The 9,205-nt window shown below is 36.2% G+C and overlaps 1 long non-coding RNA gene across 1 annotated transcript; it reads left to right on the forward strand.

The window, feature by feature from the left end:
- Nucleotides 1–7,229: 7,229 nt before the first annotated feature.
- Nucleotides 7,230–8,854, forward strand: LOC126820279 (uncharacterized). The gene is made up of 3 exons (XR_007679901.2): nucleotides 7,230–7,780; nucleotides 8,264–8,414; nucleotides 8,734–8,854. It is a non-coding gene; the product is annotated as an uncharacterized LOC126820279 (long non-coding RNA).
- The last annotated feature ends 351 nt before the right edge of the window (nucleotides 8,855–9,205 follow it).

Raw genomic sequence — 9,205 nt, forward strand, 5'->3', positions numbered from 1 at the left:
CAGTGGTGAAGTATGGAAGGCCTAGCAAGGATCTGTGTCTAGTCGTTTCGATGGGACGAAAAACGCCCGTCCCCTCGTCCATGGTACAAGGATTAGTGCCTAGTCGCTTGGATGGTATGCAAAACAGAGGTCCCCGTTCTCTCCCTTTGTCTGTGGTTCTTGACCGAAAAATCGAAATCCTGTGTGCATATTGGCGTGCACGAAAAATAACCCTTTGCATTTGGAATTTTATGCACCCACCCCACCCTCGAACAACGCTTAACATAACATTTTGTTTTCACTACCTACATTGTAAAATTTGTTTGATTTCAGATGACTTAGCCCCGGTTTTTCACAGTGAAAGATTTTGATGAAACTTGACATGCATGTTTATAACCCAAAGATATGGTTCCTTTCGATATTTGCGCATATCAATACGTAACTTCATGAATTATGGTCCCTGATTGTAAGAAAAATCACTTTATATTTCGCGTGTTCTCTATCTATCTCTCGGAAATGGAATATGGAAATACACAAGCTAGCTAGTGTATTACAGGTTGGTGGTGGTGGGGATGAGGTCTTCTATTTGCAATGATTTTTTGACTACAAAATATACGCTCTAACTCATTACTCAAACTACAGCAAAAAAAAAAGCGGAACGGAAACCCGATTTTATATATTCTTACAATAGCAACGCACTTCGGGATTAACTTAGAAATGGTTCCACTACTGATGTCTTCCGCCTTACTCCTGCCACAGTAGTGGCTTGTCCTACGGAGTTCCTTTCCGCAAGTTTTTTTTAGTCAAATGACTACAAAAAGGTTACTGGCCTATGTATAGCTCCCTTAATTTACACATAAACTGACCTAAAACTGCACTGCACATATAATAAACCAATTCCCATTGAAATAAAGGTGAAGCCGTACCGCATAATTATATGATTTGATGAAACCCAACTGCTACCTGAAGTTTCTCGCCTATCGAAGTTATAATATCCGCCGGTGTCATGGCGGCTCGCACATTATAAGAATCATTGCTTTGAAAATGTAGAACGCATTAACACAAAGAAAAACTGATGGGTAACTAGTTTAGTGGTCCAGTCTTCACTATAATTTGTGATAGAATTACTTATTTAAAAAAAACTGAATGATGTAAAAATAAAAATGGTTGGAGTGCCCAAGTTTAGATTTGTCGTTGATTTCATAAAGATGTTAGGATATAGAACGTTAAATACTGTGTGATTCAACATGGCGGCCGAGGGGTTTAATATGATATAAGTACGAAATACATGTACATGTAGTACCAAATGGTTTATATGTATGAGAGTCAAGGTTTGGACTAAATGTCTTGGGGAAGTAGGGGGCGACTAGCATGTGCCTCTCTTTAGTGGACCGATGTGAGATTGCCCATTGTATTAACTGGACGGGTAGGCCTATTCACCTTCAGTTATGTGTCAATGTCAAATAAGCGGCTTCGTATCAACACGGTCGGCTCTGGGCCGGTTTAATTCTACGTATCTCTCGTAGCTGAGAGAAAAAAGATTTTTTAGCCCAGAGAATATCTTCCGTCAGAGTGGTTGTTGATTCATAGATTCTAATAACCCCTTTTGAAGTTTATATGAAAGCTTTGATATCTGCTATGCAGATCTAGTTTTTTTTTGTGTTTTGTCCACAAATCGGATTTCTCAGAATCTAACCATAGGATCGTTCTGAAACTTTTACCTATCCCCCCAAAAATAGGTGGTGGCTGTTGATTAAATATATTTTCAAAACGTTTTACGAATCCGAAATCACCGAATTTTACGAAGGAATGCATTTGATCTACAATGCTGTAACTTTGTGACTATTTGACCTATTTTACTAATTTTTTTTCTTTGAGTATCTTGAAACATTTACTTCAAATCTGCAATTTCGGATTTTGGCATTTCGAAAATTCGTCGCTGTCATTTCGAACCGGAAGTTATTACCAATTTGACAACTTCTTTAATAGTTGTGCGATTTTCGTGAAATTTAGAATGTTAGTAGATCTTGCCAATGCGACTTCAATGATGTCCTTGGAAATTTCCTAAATTATCTCCCCTTGGTGAAATTAAGGATCAAAGTTTTAAAAAAAATCGTCGAAATATAGGTCAGAATGACCTAAAAAAAAAATTCGATACTAGACAAGTAATTACTGATTCGTACACAAAATATGGAGTTTGTCGATCGAACCGGAAGTGCCACCATCTTTAAACGTGAAAAATCAAAAAGGCTTTTTTGCTATTTTACTTACAGACTCGGGTGTTATATTTTCGGAATACTGGAAGGAATGTCTAAAAATCTATCGGATCAGAATTATGATTTCGGTCACGTGATGGTCACCATTTTGAATTGAAAATGAAAAATAGAAGCAATTTGAAGGGCCGGGACTTTGGAACACAAGAACTCTCCTTCTAATTAAGCTAGAATGTTCAAACTTGGTGTAGGCGTTCACTAGGTCAATGTCATGATTGAGTTCAAAGATGAGCATTTTTTGCCTAGGGTAAGCCGAGATAAGCAAGCTGATTTGTTGATTCTTTAGGGCACGATGACATTGGTTATAATGAATGGAGGGCGATGAAACTCTTGTCAATCGAGAGGCTAATAGCTGGCCTGTTGTGTGAAATCATTGTATCATTTTTTGAAAATGTCCGGGGTAGCCGAAAAAAGGAGATCGAAATCCAAAAAGTCGTATTTTTACGATTTGGGGCATTTTTAGAGGTCGTGTAAAGTAAAATAAAGCATGCATATACATATATTATTGATATTAAATATATCATATAAAAAACTAAACAATGAATCAGCTGTCATTGACAGATTTTATATTATAAGCATGGTCAGTGGAAGGTCAGCGTATTGTCTAACTTGAACTCACTGACTCCGTAACATTATTGTGGGTATGGTATAAGCTGAATTTGATGAGATGCACATATCTCGTATGACTATTTGGTACTTACAGTGTTAGACTTTGTCGTAATGTTACGGTCTCCATTCATCAAATCGTCGTTGGGCCTATAATACGATTTTGAATCAAGTTATTTATCACTGAGGGACTCAAAATTAGGTTTGATGTAGCTCTGCTCATTTACAGTGGCGAATTTAACGGGCTCATGGGTTCCAGCTCCCTCCTCTAGAAATTTCACAGCACCCGCATGGATTGTGGCTAATTTTGTGGCAGAATTTTATTTTTCTGGGGGAGGTACTTCTAAATGGCTCCGACACAAGTGCCTGAAATGCCATGAAATCACGTTTTCGGCCTCCAATTAAAATTTCTTAGCGGGAGAACCCCCTGACCCGACCCTCTTGCGGGGCTTCACGGTCGGTATCAGCCCCCCTCCCCACCACCATGGTTAATCCGGCGTTGATGTTCCCTCTTGTGCAGCTGCAAAAGAATGTACAAGTTCATTGCCTCATTGTCAAAGATCCCACTTTTCTACCCCAGTTCGGGTAATGAGGTCGAGCGTATATTGTATAGGGGATATTAAACAAGCAAACAGTATGGCTGATGTCTCCCGCCAAAACCCCAAAGTAAAAGATGACACATTAATTAATCGCACTTTCATATTTTTTTCAAAAGTATCGAGCAATCAAACTATACTGTAAATTTCATCACTCTCTGTCAGATAGAAATCAAGGTTATCTTGTCCCAAAGCATCGACCAATGAAATTGCCAAGCTGTAGCTCAAAATGTTCAGTCAAGACCTGATGAACATCTACACCAAGTTTAAACATTCTAGCTCAATTAAAAGCTGGGTTGTTATGTTCCAGTACTTCATTATAACCAAAGTTATCATACCCCAAAGCATCAACCAATTCAAAGTCCCGGCCAATCAAGTTGCTTTGCTTATCCTGACTTTGCTTATCAAGGTAATATGGTCAAGGTACTAATGTAATGAAACTATACACAAAGTTTCATCAAATTGCTTATCTCTGCTTACCCATTTTAATAGTCCCCTGCCAATCGAAAAGCCCCCCGACCCACCCACTCCACTCCCGTGTAATACATTAGGTTATAATTGTGTTACAAACGTATCACAAGGAGCATTTGAATATTCTCTCTGAGGCATCTGATACCACTTGTCATTGAGGTGTTCACACAGCCAACTCATTTTTGTTTGTTTGTGTTATCTTTATTCAGTATAAATCAACTAATACAAATGAAAAAAAGTACTTGGTTTAATGAGATTATCTTTTGAGAGTTGGTCATACAGGTATCACTAATCATAATTGCTCTTAACTTCAAATATATACACGATTATGTGTATTCTAAATATCAAATAAAACAATGATGATTTCTTTACAATAGCAGTACAACAAATTTATTCGCAATATTTTCCTTTGATCAGTTGATCAAAAACCTGATTATATTTACAATATATTCTAGGTCTTTGCTCTTTATTCCATTGGTTCAAAATATGATAAAAGAGGCTTATCAAAAAGTTTATATCATGTAGTCTTATATAACAAATAGAACAATGACATACAAGATGTTTCAAATCATAATCTATTTGCATTATTTATTTCAATAATTTGACCTGTGATATTCATGTATAAAGCAAAATAGTAAACATTGAATTTCATTCACTTTTATGTATAATATAGTATTAAACCGGTTAATTATTGTATACAACATTTATTTAATTTCATAGCAACATTTTATACTATTGTATTCATTGTAGTTTTTTGTCATTATTAGCCCAGTCCGTGCATAGCATTATGATGTGAAATCCCATTTCATTTCAATTATAATAGTCTTCATCTAGAAACAATATTACTATTTATATTGGTATGTTACTACCAAGATATAACAATAAAATTAGCAAAAGTATGTATAAATTAATAAAGTTCTTTTTAGTATCTTTCATGAATAGTCAATTGTTCAATACCATTATTTCTCTTCACCTCATGCAAATAAATTGAAATGGGATTTAATGTTCAACTGTTTTACTTCACAACTTACATAAATCATTTGGTGATAAAACAACATACATTTCTAGTATTTTTTTAACATAGTGTACTATACTATGCATCATTATATAGAAGACATATGAATGAATAAACAAAAATATGGCAAAATGAACAACATGAGAATGATTGTAGAAGTATAAGAACAAAGCAATTGTTTAATATTAAAAATATTTGATTTTCTTCTATTTTAAAGTTACATCCTTTACATTTGTATTTATACATTGTATGCAAAACATAATTAGAGAGAAATGGGTTTAACGTCCACTCAAAACAAACAAGGTCATTTCGGGACTAACATATGGTTTAATTTTATTTCAATAATTTGCTTGCGCGTAGGGGTCTTTAGCAGTGGGGGAAAACCAGAGTACCCGGAGAAAATCAGGAGTATGGACAGGTGACCCTACTCCTTGCCACGTACAACCAGGGATTCGAGACCACGCCAGTTGACTTAATGGCATCATAAGCTTTCCAAAAATGTATAGTTTTTCTTTTATGGAAGACCGTGTAGCGGAGTTGTGTTTCTAAGCTAGCTAGAAATTTTGGCTGCAGGCCTACACCTCCCAAGCTAAATTTCCCTCATGTCATCCTGTATAGCAAAGGCATATGCCTGTCTTAATTAACCCAGTACTAAACACAATTTACTTGTTTAATTTTTCCAGCATTTTTCAGGATAGCTGATGGGATGCGGGTCAAGTTATGCCACTTGTCTTTTTAATTATTTACCAGTGAAAAATCGAATTAACTTCACCAAATTTTTACTCATTATAATGATTTTTTTTTTTCTGTTCATATTATTTCTATGACATGTGACAGTGACTGTGAATATGAAAGCTTTAATATCTGCTTAGCAGATCTAGTTAGGCTTTCACCTTCGGTGAAAGACTATTGTTATTACTAAGATTAATATTATTAAGCTTTCATATTACATATGAAAGCTTATTGTTTCTGTTAAGATTATTATTGTTATTTTTTTTTTGTGTTTTGTCCACAAATCGGATTTCTCAGAATCTAACCATAGGATCGTTCTGAAACTTTTACCTATCCCCCCAAAAATGGGTGGTGGCTGTTGATTAAATATATTTTCAAAACGTTTTACGAATCCGAAATCACCGAATTTTACGAAGGAATGCATTTGACCTACAATGCTGTAACTTTGTGACTATTTGACCTATTTTACTAATTCTTTTTTCTTTGAGTATCTTGAAACATTTACTTCAAATCTGCAATTTCGGATTTTGGCATTTCGAAAATTCGTCGCTGTCATTTCGAACCGGAAGTTATTACCAATTTGACAACTTCTTTAATAGTTGTGCGATTTTCGTGAAATTCAGAATGTTAGTAGATCTTGCCAATGCGACTTCAATGATGTCCTTGGAAATTTTCTAAATTATCTCCCCTTGGTGAAATTAAGGATCAAAGTTTTCAAAAAAATCGTCGAAATATAGGTCAGAATGACCTAAAAAAAAAATTCGATACTAGACAAGTAATTACTGATTCGTACACAAAATATGGAGTTTGTCGATCGAACCGGAAGTGCCACCATCTTTAAACGTGAAAAATCAAAAAGGCTTTTTTGCTATTTTACTTACATACTCGGGCGTCATATTTTCGAAATCCTGGAAGGAATGTCTAAAAATCTATCGGATCAGAATTTTGATTTCGGTCTTGTGATGGTCACCATTTTGAATTGAAAATGAAAAATAGAAGCAATTTGAAGGGCCGGGACTTTGGAACACAAGAACTCTCCTTCTAATTAAGCTAGAATGTTCAAACTTGGTGTAGGCGTTCACTAGGTCAATGTGATGATTGAGTTCAAAGATGAGCATTTTTTGCCTAGGGTAAGCAGAGATAAGCAAGCTGATTTGTTGATTCTTTAGGGCACGATAACATTGGTTATAATGAATGGAGGGCGATGAAACTCTTGTCAATCGAGAGGCTAATAGCTGGCCTGTTGTGTGAAATCATTGTATCATTTTTTGAAAATGTCCGGGGTAGCCGAAAAAAGGAGATCGAAATCCAAAAAGTCGTATTTTTACGATTTGGGGCATTTTTAGAGGTCGTGTAAAGTAAAATAAAGCATGCATATACATATATTATTGATATTAAATATATCATATAAAAAACTAAACAATGAATCAGCTGTCATTGACAGATTTTATATTATAAGCATGGTCAGTGGAAGGTCAGCGTATTGTCTAACTTGAACTCACTGACTCCGTAACATTATTGTGGGTATGGTATAAGCTGAATTTGATGAGATGCACATATCTCGTATGACTATTTGGTACTTACAGTGTTAGACTTTGTCGTAACGTAAATCAAATTTACGCTGTATTATTCATTACCAAGGATTTAGAAAGGAACGAGAACAATTATTTACAAAATCTCGCTGGGATAAATTCCGTGAATGTGCCCATGAATGGCTAAAACTTGATGGGCGAGCGAAATGGATAGCTGAACAGGCGACTTCGGGTGATATAATCAAACAAGGAATTTATCGACGCGCCAAAAGATACTGGATTTCACCCAACATGCTACAGGCCTTTTACAGACAAATTCCGAATTGGGTCTGCCCGTAATCGTATAGATAAAGAAAAATTAAAATCCCCGGCTACAATCCAACCAGGGAATAGCGGGAGTGTAGACGATCTGGGACCTAGCTCTCCAAACAAATTACGCTCCTGAAGCAAAAAGAAAGAGTAAATCGGTGCTGCCTGTTGTTTGTATTATATGTAAAAAACGTGACAGATTTGTCACTGTTGGAGAAAATAGGAAGAAGGATGTATTAACACAGACTCAGACCCAAACAGGCTCAGGTAGGCCTAATGTTAATATTATGTTACTTACTAAATTTATAATTATTACTAATAAATATTAAATATATTCATCCTACAGTTTTTAATTATTGTGTTGTTGTTTTTGTTGTAAATGGAATCAGAAGTGCTACTGCAATCACTGTAAAATTGTTATGAAGCTAGCCATTAAAGCCCTTTACCCCATTTGTTGATTTGGCACAGTCATTGGTTAAAGTGTTGCACATTTGCTTGCACAAGGGATGAAACATAGAGAAGTTAACTTGTTTTTTATTTTCTTGGCCCACTTGTAGGTGCCTTGCTAAGACGATCTGTCTCTAGACCATTTCCGCTCACACAAAGGATCTGAACTAAACCGCATGCCAGAGTTGACCAGCCAGGTACATGTACATGTAGGCCTCAAAGTGACATTCCCTCCCCCACCCTTGAGCACAAACAACATTCAACGCTATATGGTGTATAATTTGTTTGCAAATTTGTTTGTAGGCCAACTGTTGAAAGCTGCTGAATTGAAAGAGGATGAAGATATTTTAAGGCATATCAGAGGGCAAGATTGTGTGGCCATTGAGGTCAGATATCACCAAAAATGTTATAGGCAATATACATGTACTGAATTTCTTAGACAGTTATCAGAAAGGTAAATATTTGTGATGTTTTTTTTATTTGTATTCTCCGCCTTCTTGCCACTGGTATTATTCAAATAAAACTGAACCATGGATGAGTCCTGAAATTACTATGTTTTTGTCCAGTGGACGTTAAACCGCAATTCTCCTCTCTATCTCTCCTTGTACTGCTAATGCCTTCCTGTCTTCATTAGCTGGTTTCTGCATGAAAATAAGATGTTAACCCCTGTGTAAGTGTCTTTTTCCTCTGTTGTACGAAATTAATGAGAGTAAACCAAGCTCCAGAATTTTGTTTTAATTGTGTACATGTATATGTTTATTTATATTTTTCAGCAAAGATGACTAGCCCTCCGTCGAATATTAAACCACATACAATATATTCTGTGAAGATGTCATAAGAGAAAGAATCATAAATGGCCAGCAAAGTTGTCTTGTACAGAGAGAGAGAGAGAGAAATGGGGTTTAACGTCCACTCAATACAAACTAGGTCATTTTGGGACTAACATACGGTTTCAATTTTATTTCAATAATTCGCTTGCGCGTATGGGTCTTTAGCAGTGAGAAGAAACCGGAGTGCCCGGAGCAAACCCACGAGGTTGAGAAGACGCCTCTATCTCCATGCCACATACGCTCACACCTGGGATCAAAGCCACAGCCACAAGCCAGAGGTGACCGACCAGCTAGAGGTCGAAGCGCGGCACTCTAGGCCATCCCAACCCCCCTTTCTTGTACAGACCTGTGCATGTGTAGTCAATGTGAAAATGAAAAAAAAACTGTTAAAGAGACCGAATTTGATGTTAATACA

This window comes from Patella vulgata, chromosome 5 (assembly GCF_932274485.2).
Source record: "Patella vulgata chromosome 5, xgPatVulg1.2, whole genome shotgun sequence".
Taxonomy (NCBI): Eukaryota; Metazoa; Mollusca; class Gastropoda; family Patellidae; genus Patella; species Patella vulgata.